Source organism: Eptatretus burgeri, chromosome 5 (assembly GCF_056783735.1).
Source record: "Eptatretus burgeri isolate ZD-2024b chromosome 5, Ebu_testis_v1, whole genome shotgun sequence".
NCBI classification, from domain to species: domain Eukaryota; kingdom Metazoa; phylum Chordata; class Myxini; order Myxiniformes; family Myxinidae; genus Eptatretus; species Eptatretus burgeri.
In genome coordinates, this window is record NC_140965.1 from 62,153,926 (window position 1) to 62,176,216 (window position 22,291).

At 41.1% G+C, this 22,291-nt stretch overlaps 1 protein-coding gene and 1 long non-coding RNA gene across 2 annotated transcripts in view; one reads left to right on the plus strand and one right to left on the minus strand.

Annotated features, from left to right (window-relative positions):
* Positions 1-22,291, minus strand: part of LOC147026543 (pituitary homeobox 2-like) — a 99,727-nt gene that overhangs the window by 37,739 nt on the left and 39,697 nt on the right. The window lies entirely within an intron of this gene.
* The window catches only part of LOC147026544 (uncharacterized), a 91,892-nt gene that overhangs the window by 33,970 nt on the left and 35,631 nt on the right, over positions 1-22,291 (plus strand). The window contains exons 2-4 of the long non-coding RNA XR_015058388.1: positions 9,316-9,407; positions 12,917-12,970; positions 13,109-13,184. This is a non-coding gene — a long non-coding RNA (uncharacterized LOC147026544). The remainder of the gene's footprint in view (positions 1-9,315; positions 9,408-12,916; positions 12,971-13,108; positions 13,185-22,291) is intronic.

A 22,291-nucleotide genomic window follows, 5' to 3' on the forward strand; every position in this document is an offset into this window, starting at 1 on the left:
GCTGACACACCACTTGACTTATGATGTCATATTTATCATAAAAAAAAACATTCTTCATGAGTAGTTGCAATGATGTTGAAAATTTTGTATTAATTAGATAAGCGGTTGCAGAGAAAACAGTGAAAATTAGCATGGATGAACGGACAGATAGATGGACAACCCGAAAACATAATGCCACTGGCGACTTCGTCGCCGAAGGCATAAAAAAAAAAACAAAAGAAAAACCAAAGAAACAGTCAGGAAAGATGTCGTACATAGCACGGTACTTGCGAAATCCAAATAAACAACAGCTGCCATGAAAACAGCAATTTGCTAATTTCGAAAATTTGACCTATCAAGCGATTGTTGTGCGTAACAAATTTGGCTGATACATTCGAATTGCAGCCTAATAGGTGTTTTACATGTTTTGGATGGCATTGACTTGGACCCTTGACTAGTTTTGACCAAATTTTGCACACACATACAAATAAGCTTTGCAAGTTTAAATTAGACAAATTGAAAAACTTATTGAGGTATAGCAATAATAAATTCATAAAAGTCCCATTTGATTATATTGGGGTGGCTGAGAAACTGTTGGAAACTGTTCATGGAAACTGTTGACATGTCAAAATGGCGAAATCAATTGTTCTAATTTTTACTGATCCAATTCTGTGAACCAATGTGCAAAACTTGTTGAAATTTCAAGTTAACATAATGAAAATTTCTAATTTTATGTAATCTTCACCCTTGACCCTTCGATTTAAAAACAATATGCTTCTCGGTTTTGATTGGTGAACTAATTCAGTGACCCAATATGCAAATTTTGTTACAACTAGCAGAGTACCCACCCTCCAGATGGGTGGACATTGTGCAATACTTGCTGAAAAAAAGTATAGTCTGTATATTGCATGAAAACTGGATGGATGTTTGTGTGGTGTGCGTCTAAAGGGGTCGAATGGGTCCATCGTGTCAAAAGGTCTTCAGGCCTGAAGGGTCTAAAGTTTAAACTGTGTTTAAACGTTTAAAGTTTAAAAAAAAAAACTCTAAACTATGTGGACTCGAAACTGTCTAAGGAGTGTGTAAAGGCTGTAGAGGACTCAAGGGTCTATAAGAGTCTGAAGGAGTCTAAAGGTTGAAGAGGACTAAAGGGATCGAAATATCGAAAGGGTATATTCCAATAGTAGTTAAAGTTTGAAGAGGTCTCAGGGGTTTAAAGGGTTTGAAGGACTCTGAGGGGTGAAAAGGGGTGAAAAGGGATCTAAATGGTATGTTCCAATAGTAGTTAGGGGTCTAAGGAGTCGAAAGGGTTCAAAAGTGTCGATTGAGGATCTAATAGGTTTAAAAGTCTCCAAGGTCTAAGGGTCAAAGGGTCGAAAAGGAAAAAAAACAAACTCTGAAGGGATCGAAATGGTTCTGAAGGGACAAGGGGTTTCAAGGGTGTAAAGCTTTTGAGGAGCCAAAAGGGTCTTGAAAGGTCTAAAATATCTTCAGGGGTCTAAAAGGACTAAAATATACTTTCCAAGAGTACATAATTAATAGACATGCTCACATGGGTGGACCGAGATTTCATCTTGAGGAGGCTTCTCCTCGTGCATACATATATCTACTATATAAATGGCAGTCCTTCTGTCTGTCTGTCTGTTTGTTTGTTTGTAACCAATAAGCTCCTAGACCAGTGAACCGATCTTGATGAAACTTTACACACATATAGACAGAACATTCAGCTCCAGGATGCGCAAAGTGGCTTTCCATAGAAATGAAAAAAAAAAATATATATATATATATATATATATATATATATATATATATATATATATATATATATATATATATATATATATATATATATAAAATTCCATTAAAAAAAATAGCTTTCGAATAGTGCGCCGGCATATTAATCGTAACAAAAGGCTTCATGGTTAAAAACGCTAGGGTTTTTTGAAATACAAAATGTTCGTATTCGTTGACTTTTTAAACAAACACATTCGCCTCCTGTTATTTGAATTCTCGAACTGCACATGCACGGCAACAGCTAACTGCTGATAGATCTGCTCATGAACGAGCCAGGCAAGCGGAGTCAGCTGCAGAGAGAGAGAGAGACAGAGAGACAGGGAGACAGAGAGACAGAGAGACAGAGAGACAGAGACAGAGTGTCAGCTTACTGCTGATATAATATCTGCTCATGAAAGAGCCAGGCAAGCAGAGTCGGCTGCAGAGAGAGAGAGAGCGTTGCCTAACTGCAAATAGAGCGTCACACCGACGGGCGAGAGAAGCACAAAACTCACGTTCCAGCTTTCTAGGTCCGGGTTTTGGCAGGACATCAAGGACAGTTGCCACTGCTGCTAGAAACATGGAGTGGCTCAAGGCCGCCTTCAACTATGACCTCTCTGAGGATTACGGCAGCATAAAGCCTTCCTTCCATAAATCTGAGGAATAAAAGAAGCCTTCCTAATTTTCTCCATGCAACTAATGCCTCAGTCTCACTAGCGTGAGGAAAATAGGGCAAATTTCCCGCGTATTACCGGGTACTTCAGCTAGTATATATATATATATATATATATATATATATATATATATATATATATATATATATATATATATATATATATGTATGTATTTGTGGAAAATATATATATATATATATATATATATATATATATATATATATATATATATATATATAGCAAAATCAAGACAATGCTATATATATTATATATAGCCTGGTGTTGGCGTAGTGTTTAGGGTAGCGGCTTGGGATCCAAAAGGTCGAGTTCAAGCCCTGTTGGCCGCTTGAATTAATACACACCAGGAGGTTGACTCAGCCTGTCATCCTTCTGAGGTTGGAGAAGTGAGTACCAGTGTACTGGGCCCGGTGTATGCCCCAGTTAGAATAGGTGTACCATATCCCTGTGTCGTAAGAGGTGACCAGGGTTACGTCAGGAAGGGCATCCTGCGTAAAACCTGTGCCAAATCATTATGCGGATCATAACGGATGATCCGCTGTGGCGACCCCTAACGGGAGCAACCGAAAGAAGAAGATATATATATATATATATATATATATATATATATATATATATATATATATATATATATATATATATATATGCACACACACACACTCTGTGGTGTAGGAATACATCCAATGGAGATTGGGGGACTCACATGACTTCACGGCTTCACCACTTTAAGGACCGACTGTACTTTTCGTTTTTATATGTATATCAAATCAATGAGATGAAAATTCTGACCTTGACCCTTTACCTTTTCATCAATGACTTCAAAAACAATTGTTTTCCAGGATTTGACTAACTCCATCAGTTGGATAAGTTTCATGTAGCTCGATTTAGAATTGCGACCTGTAGGCAACTGACAAACAAACAGACAAACAAACAAACTCAGTGAATGAATATACTTGCGAATCTTCAATTCCGCGAGTAAAAACAGAACAGTACAGTGCTGTACAACATTTACCCTTTTATACAACACTATATCATGTAGTACATTGCATGTATCCAACTGTAATCCAATTTTTCTTTCACACCATAAATCGTACTACATATAATTTGACTTGTATTTGTGTATGTGTTTTATATTTGTGTATGTGTTTTTTATATTTGTGTATGTTTGTTTTATATTTGTGGATGTGTGCTTTGTATTTGTGTATGTGTGTTTTATATTTGTGTATGTGTGCTTTGTATTTGTGTATGTGTGCTTTGTATTTGTGTATGTGTTTTATATTTGTGTATGTGTTTTATATTTGTGAATTTGTGTTTTATATTTGTGTATGTGTGCTTTGTATTTGTGAATGTGTTTTATATTTGTGTATGTGTGCTTTGTATTTGTGAATTTGTGTTTTATATTTGTGTATGTGTGCTTTGTATTTGTGAATTTGTGTTTTATATTTGTGTATGTGTGCTTTGTATTTGTGAATTTGTGTTTTATATTTGTGTATGTGTGCTTTCTATTTGTGTATGTGTGCTTTGTATTTGTGTCGGTGTTTTATATTTGTGTATGTGTGTTTTATATTTGTGTATGTGTGCTTTGTATTTGTGTATGTGTGTTTTATATTTGTGTCTGTGTGTTTTATATTTGTGTATGTGTGTTTTATATTTGTGTATGTGTGTTTTATATTTGTGTATGTGTGCTTTGTATTTGTGTATGTGTGTTTTATATTTGTGTATGTGTGCTTTGTATTTTATATTTGTGTATGGGTTTTATATTTGTGAATTTGTGTTTTATATTTGTGTATGTGTGCTTTGTATTTGTGAATTTGTGTTTTATATTTGTGTATGTGTGCTTTGTATTTGTGCATGTGTTTTATATTTGTGTATGTGTGCTTTCTATTTGTGTATGTGTTTTATATTTGTGTTTGTGTGCTTTCTATTTGTGTATGTGTGCTTTGTATTTGTGTCGGTGTTTTATATTTGTGTATGTGTGTTTTATATTTGTGTATGTGTGTTTTATATTTGTGTATGGGTCTTTTATATTTGTGTCTGTGTGTTTTATATTTGTGTCTGTGTGTTTTATATTTGTGTATGTGTGTTTTATATTTGTGTATGTGTGCTTTGTATTTGTGTATGTGTGTTTTATATTTGTGTATGTGTGCTTTGTATTTTATATTTGTGTATGGGTGTTTTATATTTGTGTATGTGTTTTATATTTGTGTATGTGTTTTATATTTGTGTATGTGTTTTATATTTGTGTATCTGTGCTTTATATTTGTGGATGTGTTTTATATTTGTGAATGTGTTTTATATTTGTGTATCTGTGCTTTATATTTGTGGATGTGTTTTATATTTGTGAATGTGTTTTATATTTGTGTATCTGTGCTTTATATTTGTGGATGTGTTTTATATTTGTGAATGAGTTTTAAATTTGTGAATGTGTTTTATATTTGTGTATGTGTGCTTTGTATTTGTGTATGTGTTTTATATTTGTGAATGTTTTATATTTGTGCACGTGTTTTATATTTGTGAATGTGTTTGATATTTGTGAGCGTGTTTTAAATTTGTGAATGTGTTTGATATTTGTGTATGTGTGCTTTATATTTGTGGATGTGTTTTATATTTGTGAATGTGTTTTATATTTGTGTATGTGTGCTTTGTATTTGTGTATGTGTTTTATATTTGTGAATGTTTTATATTTGTGCACGTGTTTTAAATTTGTGAATGTGTTTTATATTTGTGTATGTGTGCTTTGTATTTGTGTATGTGTTTTATATTTGTGAATGTTTTATATTTGTGCACGTGTTTTATATTTGTGTATGTGTGCTTTGTATTTGTGTATGTGTTTTACATTTGTGAATGTTTTATATTTGTGTATGTGTTTTATATTTGTGTACGTGTTTTATATTTGTGAATTTGTGTTTTATATTTGTGTATGTGTGCTTTGTATTTGTGAATTTGTGTTTTATATTTGTGTATGTGTGCTTTGTATTTGTGTATGTGTTTTATATTTGTGTTTGTGTGCTTTCTATTTGTATATACTGTGTCGGAGTGACGACCTGTCCAGGATAATTGTGCCCAATCGCTAAGGAGACTGCCAAAGCAGCACCAATGCTCTGCACCGAGTGTAGTCCCAATCTCCTCCTCCTTGTCTTGTATGCACTCCTCAACCACGCTGTGGAATTAGTTGAAATTTGTTGGTTGTACTTAGGGTGTGACCAGGAAGGTTTTAGGTGATTTAAAAAAAAAAAATCATCATCGCAGGGGTTCAGAAGAAGTCGGGGGTTAGTCAGGACTTGTAAGCAGAAGTTTTTTTTTAAGTTTTTTTTTTAAAGTATCTAAGGCTCATAGCAGAGTGAACACACACACACACACACACACACACACACACACACACACACACACACACACACACGTGGTGGACATATTGAATATGTGGGCATACAGATTAATACAGAGCAAGGTATTACATGGTGGAAAAAAAAATGATGACAGTAAAAACCAGAAGGGCACTTGGGAGAGCACATACCTCCGCCACGCAATGCCTGATCTATGAGAACATATCGGTCCCAATACATTTTTGAAATATCATGTCATACAGAACTGTATCGTTTATACCACAATCTCTCAATGGTGAATACTTTGATAATTCAATAATTATCGTATCCGGATCCATATTCGGATCTTCACCAAAATCGAATTAATTCGTCCTTCCCACACACCCAACCTGTCCACCAAGTTTCATCTGAATCCGTCCACAACTTTTTCAGATATCGTGCTCGATATCATTTTAGAACCTATCTCTCAATGGTGAAGAATCACTTTAAAAAATTATCAGATTCGGATCTTCACCAAAATTTAATCAGTTCATCCTTGTCAAACACCCAATATGTCCACAAAATTTCATTCGGATCCATCCACAACCGTTTGAGATATCCTGCACACAAACAAACAAACAAATAGACAAACAAACAAACAAACAGAAAGGGGTGAAAACATAACCTCCTTCACCTTCGGTGGCGGAAATACCCTGGTCCGTCAGTTGTATCAACGATGTAACGTTATCTGGCAATACAATGCTTCACCTTTGGTGGTGGAGGTAAAAAAAACAAACAAACAAAAAACTAGAGTATATGGGTACTTATCAACCAAGTGTGCTGAACCAAATGTTGGTTTACACTGCAGATGAAGGAAGTTCATGTGACACTTCCTTGGGATATTTGAATAAATCCCATAAGTGGCTGCTTGCTTTGCTGACTCCTGCCCTTTTTGCATAAAAGTGGAGTGAAACATGTGCAACTGCTTAAGTTCTTGTGCTGAATGACATGGGTGCCTCTCTGTGAATCGGATAAAAGCATCGAATGCTGAAGCAACATTAGCCCAAGTTATTTTTTCTTCTCTTCACAAACATCATAAATTTTCTGATTCTTTATCACTTTCTTTTGGTTTCTATGGATGAACAACACTGTCTTTAAGTTCAGAATCACTTAAAACATGTGTTACCACAACTTACTTGTCCACTTCAACCCAATCTTTGAATTCATCATCGCTTAACTTTCACAATGGGTTTGTGGAGGGACCATTCTTTACCATGGTCTGCTATGGTATCTTTTTTTTTCTACATTGAACATTACAGCGGGCTTACAGCTTCCTCCAGGCTCTCCTGAATGTTTCACTTTTAACAGAATCCCATGCACAGGCAGTATGAGAAATTGCATCTTTGATATTGTAATTTGACTGGAAATTTTGAAGAACTTTTTCATGATTTATGAGCTACCTTCAGAAATGCTTCCTGTAAAAACATTTCATATTCTGAAATACCCTGGTCCGTCAGTTGTAGCAACGATGCAACGTTAGCTGGCAAGACAATGCTAAAAAAAAAAGTTATCCGGCACTAACTGAGCCTTGAAAGGAGGTGTATGGCAGTTATGAAGTAGTACATCTACTGTTTTCTGGTTTTCCAATTTTTAGAAAATGTTCTTTAACTGCAGGTACAAATGTGTGATGGAAACAATCATGGGACATTTCCTTGTCCATCCAAGCATTACTTTGTGCTTCGTATTCAACTGGTCAATGCGTTAGGCCTTTAAACGCTCTTGGCCGATGAGATTTACCGATCACGAAAAGTTTCAGTCGATGAGTCCCTGCGGCATCAGCACAGGTGAGCACAGTCGCTCGATCTTTCTTTTGTTTAAATCCCGAAGCACTTGTTTCACCAACATCAGCAAGTGTGGAGGAAGGCAAACACCGCCAGAGAAGGCTTTTCTCGTTCACGTTGTATCTATTTGATCTGATGAAAATTCATGTCCTTCCGCTCACTTAGTAAAGAACTCGCAGTATTTTTCTGCTGCTTCGTGGCCTGTCGATTTCTTCTTGCCCGATACATACAGTCGTATTATTCCATGACAGAGTTTGAAGCAGGACAGCCAGCCTTCAAAAAAGGCACAGGATTCAGTTGGAGCCATTTTATTATAAAAAAAATTTTTTGACCTTTTTGATGAGCAATGGCCCAGAGACAGTGATACCTTCAGAACGTTTTAGTGAAAACCAATTGTACAACATGCGATCTAACCGCTCTGGTTTAGGTTTATGTGGAGTATGCCGATTCTCCACCGACGTACACGTGTCCGAACTTGCAGAGAACTGCCGTAACTTTTCTTTTTGCACGTTTATGTCATATATGGTAGAAGAGCCCACGTTGTACTCATTCATCAGCACGTTCCTATTTCCCACCCACCCTGCATTCTCTTGAAAATATCGATTTTTAGATCCTCGTGGAGGATCTCTGTCTTACTCACATTGTAGTTCTTGTGGACTTTTTTGTTTCACAGCCTACAGTTTTCATCGGAACTTCCTGAAACTTGGCGTATATATGTAAAAATACCCTGCGCGGACAGCAACGATCTCAGATTTTGAAAATTCCTCCTAGAAAAAAAGTTATGACGTCAAAATATCTCTGCTAATGGAAATCGCCTAAAAAAATTATCTCCGAAACGAGGCAAGCTTTTTGAATTCTGTTTGCGGGAATTGAACAGGGCATTAGCAGAGATGAATTACCACCCATATGATACATCACTATGACGTCATATCAATTTTTATGACGCCATTCCTATTTTTTGACATTTTTTGTTTCACAACCCAGAGTTTTCATCGGATCTTCGTGAAACTTGCCGTGTATATGCAGAAAGCCCATGCGCAGGCAGTAACCATCTCCGATTTTGGAAATTCTTCCTAGAAAAAAGTTGACGTCATAGTATCGCCGCTAATGGAAATCACCTATAACATTATCTCCGAAACTAGGCAAGTTGTTTGAATTTTGTTTGCGGGAATCAAGGCGGGCATTAGCACAGATAATTCATCGCAAACCTTATACATCACAATGACGTCATATTCGTTTTTATGACGTCATCATTAAGAGGACGAGGATCTTAGCTCATTTGAGCTTGTTCTCATGGAAAGTCAAAACCACCATCTTCCATTTTTCAACTTTGCCTGTGCAAGGATTATTTGATGCCATAACTGGTGGATGCGGTGATATTTGACTGTAAAGAAAAGAGTGCCTTACAACCGGAAGTGATTATAATGTCTTCCGTTTTTCAACTTTGCTTTTTGAAAGCTTATACAATGGGTGGATGCGACGATAAAGAGTGCGATCATGAGCCTCGGTTTTGTATATACTGTGCATTAAAAAAAAATGCTTTAAAAAACAGCCAGTTACTAAAGCATGCTGGTTGGTAAGGTACCGGATAATCAAGCTTTTCCTGTATTTCCAAGAAAACCTTTCAAAATCAAAAACTACTTGGCCAATTTACATACGTGCTCTGTATTTTATGTGCTCCTAAACTGCTGGAAGAAATGAGTTGAAAAGTGTTGGTTGGTTGTCCTCCAGATTTGCTGAAAACGTTCTACTAAGTTGAGATGGCCACCTCCAACTTCGTTTTTTATTTTTATGTGAAAGTGGAGAATTATCACAATAAGTGGGTGAGTATCATACCTGCTAATGCACTCCTGCATGGTTGGACATAATAACTTGAAAAGTGGATGTTATTGCTCAAAAAAAAAGAATCGAACCCCCAGAAGTTGAACATTTCATTCTAAAATATTGTATACCAATTATTGTGTGTTATAGTGTCATAAAAACAATGGTCATCATCGATAGGGGGCAGGGGGATGTGATTATACTGTTGCGAATTCGCGCCCGCCGGCGTGCGATCGGCCACGTAACTCGAATCACGGCACGTCGCCCACCGGACGGACAATTCAGTCGTGACCCTCTCGGAACAACGCCGGGAGCTGGTCACGGGTGGGGGTTTAACCTCACCACGATCGTGCCAATTGCCCACCCGCGCAGGATAGGGTTGCTCACCAAATTCGATCTACCTAAGTACCTGCGCGAATGGTCAACCGGGCGATCGTACCACGCCACAGGCCGACTCCGGACACGAACCGCTTAAGCGGTCCGTTCCGTGCTACAGTGAAAACCGAGCGGTGTTATCGTCGGCCTTGACGGTTCCGATTAATTACCGGGATGTTGCACCCACTACGAACCCCTTACGTGAAGCAGGATGGACAGTCAATAGAGAAAAATGAAGCGAAATGGGCACAGTTCAACAAGCAAGCATTTTTATTCCCACACACACAGAAAGCACGTATATACAGCCATACAAAAATGCACAAAAGGCAAATGTAATACAACCAACTAACGCGTACACACGGCAACACTTACACAGTTCTACTTATGGAGACTGGCGCCACAAACACACAAACAAAACCCCGAAAAGAAAATGGTCACTTCCCTTTGGGCCGTCAAGTCCTCCTCCCACGACCGTCGGCGTGGTCGCGCCTGGCCCTGACTCCGTGCCCTGGTGTGGTCGGCGAGTCCTCTCCAGAGTGCTTCGCGCCGGCACGTGTTGGCCGCTCAACGCCACGGACGGGGTTTCCGGCGCTATCTCCGCGCGGATAAAGGGAGGGGGGACTCGATCACGTTTCGCCCGCTATCTCGGTGCGGACGGGGTGGGGAATGGCAGGCGCTCCGTCCAGGGACGGCACTGACAGGCTCGAGAAGCCCCGTGCACAACCGAACCAAAAGAGAAGAAGAAGAACTCGAACAAGCGATGCACACACGAGACTAGTACAAAACAATTCCCGGTTTCGAGCTATTCTCCGGAACTCTCCATTTTGAACGATCCCCCTCGTTTCGAGCTGCCCTCCAGTTTCGAACGATCCTCCGGAACTCTCTCTGTCCACGCCTTTTTTAGGGAGGTCCTTCTCCCTCTCTCCGACCCGCGCCCCGACCGTTCGGACGAGTCACATTGCGCACCCGCCAATCGGGAGAGGACACACCATCCCCTCCTCCCTCTCCTCACTTCGGTGGAGAGGGAACGAGATTCAAGTGGGAAATGTTCGCGCGGGCGTTTTGGGGGGAGATCTTGGCGGGAGATGCCCCTTCACGCACTGGTTGCTGCCGCTGCCACTCCGCTCCGCTCCTCCATCCATCCCGCGGAGATCGTGACCGCACGATGCTCGATGAACGGCGAGTGGTGAAGATGGTGGTAGCGCAGTTGTGGAAGGTGGCGTCGTGGCGCGAGTGGAGTGATTGTTCACGTCGAAGTTGTTGGCGTCCTGGAGTGAATGGAGTGATCGTGGAGATGTTGGTTGTGGCGATGTTCGTTGTTGTTTTGTGCACCAAAATAACAATAGGAAAAGAAAAAATGGCTAACTCAAAGCGTCGCAGCCCGGATGAATCACATAAATTCCCTCTATACAACGGGTTTGGGCTAACTACACATGAACCTACAGAGATATCTCACCTGAGGGCCCTTTCTGGTGTAATGCGAATTTCCACAGCCGTAACAATATATATATATATATATATATATATATATATATATATATATATATATATATATATATATATATATATATATATTTATATATATATATATGAGTCTGTTTGCTTGTTTGTTTGTTTGTTTGTGGGACGATATGCATTGAAACTTGGTTGTTGTACTCGGGGTGTGCATGTTGTCCCACCCTTCCTGCTTGCAGGTGTTTCTTGAAATGTATAATGTGCTGCGTGCACTGGCAAATGTGGTGACTGAATTATATACAGGAAACGACAACGAAAGTTGGGGTTTGCACAAAGGGTTACGGTTCAGATTACTGCTGGCTGTTTAATTATGGTTGTTTGCTTTCTTACTTTTGGACATTTATTTATTACTTATATTAATAGGGTAGAATTGTTGACTTCCCTCTCCTCCCATGCTCCACACATGCCCCCTCCCAACCCCACCCTCCCTCCCCCAAGTTTTCCAATTTGGCCGTTCCAAATAAACTCTATTTGGTGTTTTAAGATATGTGATGGTGAGTGGTACTCTGCTTTGAACTTCTCTGGATGTCTCTGGAGAAATGCAACTTTTCGAAATTCTAGCCAGAGTATTACACTCTTGGCCCTTACCTGTTTGTCATAGTGCTTGATTTTGCACTCAGAAACACTGTCGATGGCAAAGGAGGAGGAATTGGGGTTCCAACTAGAATGAAGAAAAGTCAAAGAGTGAAATTGGAGGTTCTTAGTAATATCGACTTTGCTCAAGACAGCCTTATTGTCAGAAGAAATTGAGCAAGCGCAAGAACTTCTCAAGAGAGTGGAAAAGAGGCACCATTAAGCTAGGGCTAACAATTAATGTTAATAAAACTAAAGTGATGGTATTCAAACAGTCAAGAGAGAGGTCTGAAACGTAAAGTTATGGAATAAAACTTGAGACAGTAAAAGTATCTTGGTTCCTGAGTTAACACAACTGCTGAGGATATTAAACAAAGAAAAGCTGCCGCAGGGAGAGCTTACAACAAACTTGAAGCAATATGGCAGTCGACTCTCTGTCTCTGTCTCTCTCTCTCCGTCTCTCCGTCTCTCCGTCTCTCCGTGTGTCTCAAGGAACAAATGTTCATGTCAACAGTCGAGTCCGTCCTGATTTATGGAAGTAAAGCATGGACCCTCACTGCGACCCACGAGAAGTGACTTGATGGATGCTGTACTCGACTCATTTTTTCAGCTTTCAATGTCCATTGGTCTGAACGTAGGACAAAGAGCTCTGATGGTTGTGGCGAACTGCACACAGCAATGAATGATCGAGACGACTAGAAGCTGAGGATCAATGTCATCTGAGTTTGGTATGAGAGCCGACTTCATAATTATAATAATAACAATAACAATCATAATAATAATAAAAAATAATAATAATAATGTCTCCGTCTTCCTCTGCATAATTTGTTTCAGTAATAAACAATTTTGTTTGTCATTTTGAGAAAATTTCCTTATTGTGTTAATGGATTTCCCTTCCACCTTTCATTGTGCCTTCCCTTTCAGCATCATCCCATTATTATACACTGCAGCCATATGGAATCTGTCCAAAGACAAAAAAAAAAAAACAGAAGTAAAATGCATGAATCCACAGAATGTTTTGAGTCCTGATTTGTGCTGTCTCTTTCAGCAGCGCCTTGTACTTCACAATGCATGACACTGCATGTGCTCCAAGAATAGCCAGGTGGGTACTTGAATTTCCATTTGCATTGTGTTTAGTCTGCCAAGCAATGTTGTGTTTACTAGTGTACTGCATTGCATTTGATGTGTAGGGTGTGCGAGTAAAGCAACTCATGTTCAGATGTTTGTCGTTGTTGTACAGGAACCTCTGGTCGTGAATCCCGGTCATCGCCCAGCACCCAAATTTAAATTACCCCTTTCGGCTGTCATTGCCCGAGGTACGAACCGAACGGTTTTCCCTCCCTTGTAATTGGAACACTAATTTCATTTTCCAACATTCGACTCCAACTATGAACACGACCAATTCATAAATCAAGGGAAATCCAGGACTGCGAAAATATACCCATACATTATAAACAAGACACAGAAATTCAGAACATTCCCATCACTACGAGTTTACTTATTCACCAATTGCGTACGCAATCGGTCATTATCCACGTACACCGCTTCAATACTCCACCCCAGTGCAGCTTGTAAATCCTTTTGAGCCTTGTATTCTTAGTCAATCTCTTCGCACAGCTCAATACTTAAATATTCAACACGAAAGACAACATTTCAGCCACACACGGGGGACCCTTCCTTCTAGGTCTTTTTTTTTGTCACTGCTGCAGACTTTGCTGAAGTCACTGCTTCATTCTATTCTGGAATCAGGGGAGAATCTCGGTGAATGAATGGCAGATTAACAAGCAGGTGCGTTAGTAGCAGCCAACTTGGCCTTTGTACAAGCGATTGGGGAGGGGGGGGGCATGCAGCAGTAAAAATTGCCTTTGTAATGTGCCCTGCATCTCAGCAGGATGAAAGCATCAGAAAAAACCCCATTTCATTACCAATATAGGTGGATCAACCCGGTACTTGCTCAGACCGACATTATGCTGTAAATCCAACTTCCAAGTCCTGAAGGAACACTCCCACACTGGAACAGATGTTCACCGCAGCAACCAATTGCAACAATCAAACAAAGAGGGAGTTTCGTGTTGCATTTTGATGGCTCTTTTATAATTTTTGGTTCGTACCCTTTTCTCCCTCCCCATACCCCCCGCACTGGACCACACTTCTGCTGCCTCATTCATGCATCCATCAAACCCAAAAAGCTCTGTTCCTCCTCGCAGCAGCAGGGTCGAGTGGAGGGGACGGTGTGATGAGCGGATGCCAATACTCCATGCCTCCAGCCTCCTATTTCTCCTCTCAAATAAACAGACAAAGCAGCTGAGGGAGTAAACCCTGCGAGCCTGGCTCATTTTCCGAGGGCACCTGCTGCCAGATGGCCAAGATGGAGGCAAAATCTCACGCCTTGTTCGTACAGTTCCAAAATGACCAGCAACAAAGGGATGGATGGAATAAACTTTATGACTGGAACTCTCCCACTCTCCTCATGTACCAGCTGAATTCATCATTGAAAATTCTCCAGCAGCCACACAAAGAACAACACAACCTGTCAATGCCAACAGCAATGAATTTTTCAACGCATGAAACTCCCACCGAAACACTTTTCCATGGGCAATTGAAAACACTCACTGTTTGGTGACTTCATTATATGGACCAATCAGCAAAAGCAAAATCCTTTTCGTTTTACATAACATTACATGACATTATATTGTCTCCTCTTCCTGTCAAGGCTGCAGTGCCCCGATGCAGTGTCTTGGGCCCAGTCCTATTTCTAATCTTCATCAATGATCTTTCTGACTCTGGAGGAATCCTCTGTCTCTTTGCTGATGGTTCCACCTTGTGCCATACCATCCTTTACCCTTCAGATAGGCGTACAGAAGCCTCTTCCCTCTCTGGAGACCCTGATAGAATTACGAGCTAGTCCCACACTTGAAATACGTCATTCAATCCCGACAATTAAGTCTCGCACTCTCACTCCGTCTCTTGGGGAAGACCATCTGGTAACTCTCCCATTTACCTCCTTAACAATCCCCTTCAAGAAGTTCAGTCACTTAAACTTTTGGGCCTCACCATCAGCCATGATATTTCTTGGGCAAGCCATGTACCAACCTACAATTTGGCCTCCAAAGCCAGCCGCCGATTGGGTATCCTCCATCGTGCACAGTCTTTCCTTGACATATCTGAACTTTGATCGAATTACAAGACCTTCTTCCACAGGTTGATGGAGGACAACTTTCCCCTCTGGGCTGGCACCCTTGCCTCAAACCTTGGAAGCCAAGGCGTTTAAAATCATTGTTGTCTCCAGTGATAAAGTTGAGTCTCTGGGCCTATCAATTTCACATTGCAGACAGGTCAGTGGTCTCTGTCTTCCACGAGGATTCTCGATCACTCCCAGGTTTCTGCAGGGTGCACACGGTCTGCCAGCAACCCCTTTCTGGAGAAAAACCCAAAATCCAGAATCGCTGCTCACCACCACTCATTTATTGCTCTTTTTCCTTACCTAGAGAACTAACTTCCTCAGTATCTCCACTCCCATTCTTGCCCTCCAAGGTTTCAAGACAGCTGTTCACCCTAATCCACAAGCATGATCTTTTCTTCACCCATGAATCCTCCAAGGCTCACTTCTTTCTGGGTTTATATTTTTTTTCCTTCCGCTTCTGTGATTGAGGGTTTGCAGCTGTATCCATCTTGTCCACCCCCCCCCCATGTCCTCTTCTTGCTCTCATTCTTCCCCACGTCCCTTATCCCTGCCAGTCTCCCTCTATTTTGTCTCTCAACCCTACTGTTGGAGTATTACCCATCCCCCTCTTGATCCTGTTCTTTTTGTTATTTTACGTCCTGGTCCGTTCTCTTATCTGTTCTTTGACCGAAAATAAAATCAAGCCAAAACGTCATTTTTTAAAAAAAGTTTAAATCACCTTTGAATCATCGACTTCATGAAGCACATGTGTTACACATGGATCACGATGCTAACATGGGTTACTTATACATCAAACATTGACCATTGAGAATTTTAAAACTGTTGCAAGAGATAGTTCTGAATGAGGCTACAAATGATGTAGCTGTAAGGTAGTTGCATATTCCAGCACAGAACTTGCAACCTGCTTTGGTGGTGCAAGAGTACAAGAAGAATAAGGTAATAAAACGGTTAGTCGAAGTTATCCATCGTGTCAAACTTACAGAATCACCGATGTTTTGGGACTTGCGCTTCCTCGGAGCGAGACAGAATGTGAGAAACATGTCCACTGTCACTCCCAGGAACGGAAAGTCTCAAAATGGCAGTGTTTCAGCAAAAAATTTTTAACACTTATATTATATTTTATAGTGATATAATTTTGATGATGTAACATTATCTGACAAGACCACTTCAATGGGCTATTTGTTTGTTATGTACACATGTGGTGGGAGGGGGGGGAAGCGGTGGTTGGGTCGGTCCAGTGTGAATATTGCACATATGGGAGGGAGTGTACATTATGTGCAAACCATTATTATTATTATTATTATTATTATTATTATTATCATTTCTTATGCAGCACAAGGCTGTGAGTAGTATCCTTGGTTGAGGGTGCATGGCTATGCCAATGGTACAACGGAGGTTAGGGCAGGAATTTGGAATTTGGCCATGGTGTTGGTGATAGCTCACCTACTCTTCATCCACTCACTAATGCCGGTAGATGGGACACCAGTTTAACGTCCATCTGAGAAATGGCACTCACATTAATGCCTTGAGCTGCCTGCTAGACCAAAGTGACAGTTTGTAGCTGGGCCGAGATTCAAAAGACAGACAGAGAGAGAGAGAGAGAGAGAGAGAGAGAGAGAGAGAGAGAGAGAGAGAGAGAGAGAGAGAGAGAGAGAGAGAGAGAGAGAGAGAGAGAGAGAATGTATCTTGGCTGCATGGCCAAAGTGCAAGGTTGTTCAATGAATACATCCAACAAACAAGCATCCTCGTGGATTTTTAATTGTCACATCATCTACACTTGCTGCTTTTCAGCTGGGCATCCTCAGCAAACCATAATCACCTTGACACAGAGCTTTTACGGCAACCTGTACATCCTGTTTGACACAATTTAACACGCAGGATGCCTCATTTGTCGAACCCGACATATCACCAGTGATGTCACCACTCTGCATTAGATTGGATAGATCAATCAACACAGAGATGAACAACAAGATGGGAGAAAAACTCAACCATATTCAATCTATGAATCTGAGAAAGATATTTTGAAACACAACAACCCCTAAGAGGATGTAGTGAGACAGACAGAAGCATCACCACAAATTTTTTTTCTAAATTACAACAAAACCCCCCCAAGAGGACAATGTTCAAGTTATCATTTTAAAGCTCCGGTCTCTTACATTTGCTTTTCTGTTATGAAATGCGTTTTATGAAAAATGTAAACATTATGACAAAGCAAAATCATGCATTTTTAGGTCAAAGAGCAAAGTACATTGTCAAGCTTGGCCAAACAATAAACCTGCACTTTGACCGGAAGGTGAAAATCCATTGTCTTTCGATAAGCACGTGCACCTTGACTGTGAATGGCTTGTTGATTCGAACCGCTCACTGGTGTGGGTTTAATTCCCATGATCTGTAGAGGGACATGGGGGCACCACTAGGTCTATTTGCCATTATAACTGTCACTGTGGCATCCGATTGACCTACCTAAGATTATAGAACCTGCTCATCCTCTGCTTCCACCAACACCACCACCTTGACCATAATGCCAAAATGCATGGTCATGCGATAAACACATGCATCCTGGCTCTCACAACAAAATGAATGGCCTTACAGGCTTGCTTTCTGCCATAAATCAGTAAGACAAAAATTATCCTCAAAATGCAAAGATTTTGGCAAACCCTGGATATTGTTGGACTCCACAATGCTCGAAGCAAAATCTTGAATCGAATAAGTCAACTAGTTATCGGTGATATCAGATTGGAATGACCAATAAATGGAAAGAAAGCCAGTCTATGGGACAACTGTTCAATCAAACCGAGTTCCCAAAAGTCAGTTTGAGTCGATCCTAAAAGATATCTCCAAAAAAATTTGATGACAAGCCCAAGGGGACATTTTGAGAGAGAAGAGGAGAGGAAGCGAAGAAGACAAGAGACAAGTTCGAACACACTCAAGTCAGAAGAGTGGTTTTGTTCAGAATGAAGCAACAAGTGGTTATGCAAATAACTTTATGATCATTGACGTCACACTTCTGTTATAGCCAACTTTGGCAATATTTCAAAAACAAAAGTTGGTAAAATTTTTCGTCATTGTTTGTTATGATGGATGACCTTGGTAAATTTAAGGAAGTTAATTAAATAAATATGAAGTAGTATGATGGAACCTAAAGCTTTAACAATCGATTTCTACATTGGGATCAGTGGAAACTTTTCTGCAGGTTTGAACGAATCGAATCACTCAATCAGAAGTTGCGGCCACGTGATTGTTTACTTGAACCTGGTGCAACTAGTCAAGTCTTATACCACGATTCGTTTTTGTTTGAAAGTGCCACACTGTGTTGGAAAAGCAAACAATCTTCACATTTTTGTTTTAGGTGGGTCAAATAAATAAACTTGAAGCAATACATATGAGTGAGTACCTGTAGTCATCACCACAGGAATGTTTTAAAAGTTAAATGCAACAACTCAGAAAATTTGCTCGTATAAGACAGATTACAATTGCAATTTTGAGAATGACAAGATAGTTCAGAGGAAGCACACTGACCTCAAACCTCTCGATAATTAATTATTTTGCTGACTCAACTATAAACTGTTAGAGTGGTGCTTTGACAGCAAGGTGCAGAGAATAAGACCGTCCTTCAGTGAGGACATTAAGCTTGCTCTGACATCTGCGAGCATTCACTGGTGGACATTGAAGCCCTCAGAGTACATTTCAGAAAGAACATGACATGGTATGCTGGTATCACAAAATCACAAGAGGCAAGGCATAATTTGCAGAGCTGCAATTCAGTATTGAAGTAACTGGCAGACAAAATTGTATCTGAATCTGTTCAATCAAAGCTCCAATCTCGCAATTTTCGATTCAAGTACACCAATTTACTCAAATTATGGGAAGATATTTGATCAAATACATGCATCAAGGAATATGTCTTTCAATCCTGACAAATCTCCCACCTCTCACCATCTCTCTCCAAAAGAACCATCAGGAACCCCTCCTACCCACCCCTGCCTTCCCCCCCCCCCACCCCTCCCCATATACTTGCTTAACAATCCTCTTGAGGAAGTTCAGTCATTCAAACTCCTGGGTCTCACTATCAGCCATGATCTTTCTTGGGAAAACCACATTTCAAAGTTGGCCTCCAAAGCCAACCGCCAACTGGGTATCCTCCGTCATACAAAGTCCTTCCTTGGCACACCTGAACTCATATCCACCTAGAAGCCCTTCATCTGCAGCTTGAGGGAGTACTGCTCTCCCCTCTGGACTGGCTCCCCTGCCTCACCATCTTGCTCAGCTTGACGCCGTCAAAACCAAGGCCTTCAACATTATTCGAATCTCCTGCGATGGAGCTGAGTATGTGGGTCTATCACTATGCCATCACAGAAAGGTCAGTGGTCTATTTTTTTCCCCATAACCCTTCTGGTCTTGCACCCTCTGCTCTTTCCATGCTTTGTTACTCCCAGCTTTTTCTCGGGCACACATGGTCCACCATCAACCCCCTTCTGGTGAAACTACCTAAGTCCAGGATCACTGCTCACCTCCACCAATTCGTTCCTCTTTTCTCCCACCTGTGAAACCAACTTACACATCCTCTTCAATGTCATTCTTCCCTCCAGGCCTTCAAGACAGCTTTTCACCTCCACCTCAAATCGTCCTTCATCCAAAACCATGATCTTTTCTGCCCTTGTTAACCTAACCCCCTCGAGCCCCCACGCCCCATCCTGATCCTTCCTCCTTCCAAATTTCCAGTTTTCCTTCCTGCGAGTTTCCATCTGGATCCATCTTGTCCACCCCATGCATCCTCTCCTGTCCCCATTCCTCCCCACACCCATTATATTTGTCCAAGTGTGCCTCCATCTTGGCCTTCAACTCTGCTGTTGGTGTTCCCTCCTCCCACTCCGCTCTCTCAACTGTTCCTTTTGTCCTATTGTGTCCTGATATATTTCTAGATCCTCCATGCACCTCGGCAATACATACAAAAAAGGCTTATGGAGGAATGCAAACATCGCAGTGTTGTGGGGTATCCAAAGGGACAGAAAAGGAAGTGGATGCATATGTGGGAGCAGGATTTTTTTCCAGGAAAATTTGCAGTGAAAGTTTTGAATATGTGACTTCATGAGTGAGAGTGTCAATGTCACCACAAAATAATTCTCTGATATCTTCCCAGAAAAGCCACAAATCAGAATGATAATTAGTTGTGTAATACTATTTTCTACTACTACACCGACTATTTTCTTTTTTGGATACAAAGTCAACGCTCGTGGAAGAGCGAGAACACAGAATGTATCAGGATGCAACAGAACAAAAAGAATAGTACTGTACAAAGACAAATAAGGGATGTGGCGAAGAATGAGGGGTAGGGGAGGACACATGAGGCGAACAAGATGGACAGGGAAGCAAACTCTCAGGAAGAAAGAGGTGGGCTTGTGTGGGGGTTGGGGGAAGATGAAGGGTGATCTGAGATGGTGGTGAACAGCTGCCTTGAAGATCTGGATGGAAGAATGACGATGATGAGAATTTGGAAGATGGTTCCGCAGGTGGGGGAAAAAAAGAGGAATGAGCAGTGATTGAAGATGAGCAGTGATTCTGGATTTTGAGAGTTTCACAAGAAGGGGGATGCTGGTGGACCGCATGTGGCCTGTTGTAACCTGGGGGGATAAAGCACGGAAAGAACAGAGGGTGCAAGACCAGAAAGGAGGTGGTAGAAGACGGACAGACCACCGACCTGTCAGCAATAGGAATGTGATGGGCCCAGAGACTCGTCTTCATTGAGGGAGATTACAATGATCTTCAAGGCCTTGGTCTCAAAAGTGTCAAACTGAGCAAGGTGTGAGAGGTAGGGGCTCCAGCCCAGAAGGGAGAGCGGTATTCCATCAAGCTGCGGATGAAGACCTTGTAGGAGGATAAGAGTTCAGTTGTGCAAAAGAAGGACTTTTCACGATGGAGGATGCCCAGGCGTCGACTGGCCTTGTCGGCCAACTGATAAATGTGGTTTGAAAAGAAAGATCATAGCTGACAGTAAGCCCTAAGAGTTTAAGTGAATGAAAGTGACCGTTTAATATGGTCCACAAAGTGCACTCCACAGTCACTTCAACATCATAACTTTCACGTACACCTTTTTGACACTCGGCAGTGAATAAGTTATTAAACCAAGAACCAATGTTTTTCAGGACTGCAGAAGAAAGCCAGAGGGGCAATTTATTTTCGATCACAGCAATATCAAAATTACATGCCCTCTATTAAAAAGACACCACATAACATTCAGGGGAATACCCAGATGGCTATGGAATGAAGTATATGCTGCTTGAACAGCATCCAGAAGCAGTTTCGTGTCACGGGTTATACTGGGAGGTTTGCCATTGTCTTCGCAGCAGTAGTTAGGACAGGAATTCGGAACTTGGCCATAGCGCCGTCGACGTCTCGCTTCGTCTTCGCGAAGGGACCCGGAGAATCTTTAACGCCTATCAGATAATGACAGCAAACGTCCATCCAAGGGACGTTCAGTTTAACGTCCATCTGAGGGATGGCACACACAATGATGAACACACATGCCTGGGAAACACTCGGATGACAGTTTACAGCTAAGCCGAGATTCGTCGATGTCACACATCCAACCCGTCCACCAAGTTTTGTCCCAATCCGTCAATATTTTTTGAGATATCGTGGTTTATATCGTTTTGGTCCTTGAAAAATATTCTGGTATCTGGATTCGGACCCGGACCTTCACCAAAATCGAATCAGTTTGTCCTTGTCACATACCCAATGTCCCCAACAACCTTTGTTTAAATCTGTCCATAACGTTTTGAGGTATTCTGCTCACAGACAGACAAACAGGGGTGAAAACATAATACCCCTCCACCTTCAGTGGCGGAGGTAAATATTACACACGGACTTTGGCCCGGAGGCCAAAGCTTATGGTCATGCACAAACACTTGTTCGTGGTTACCGGTCCACTTAACAGGTGCGGTGTATATACTCGTGGGGTATGCTTACGCATTGTAAGTAATAATGAACTGTGCTTCCCCATTGTCTTGGGTCACTCACCTGCAGTGAGCAAAAGGCTGCACTTATTTTCAGATATTTTCATTTTCGGACGCTTTCCGACGGTTCTGTGATTTTTCCCGGTGTATCGGCTTTGATGTCCATTGGCACGCAAAACGTCAGCTTTCTACCTCACCCGGAAGGTACCGAACTTCACTATCAGTCAGTGAGTCAGTGGTTAGAATTAGCTTTTATAATTAGACTTGCGGGGTATGCTTACACATT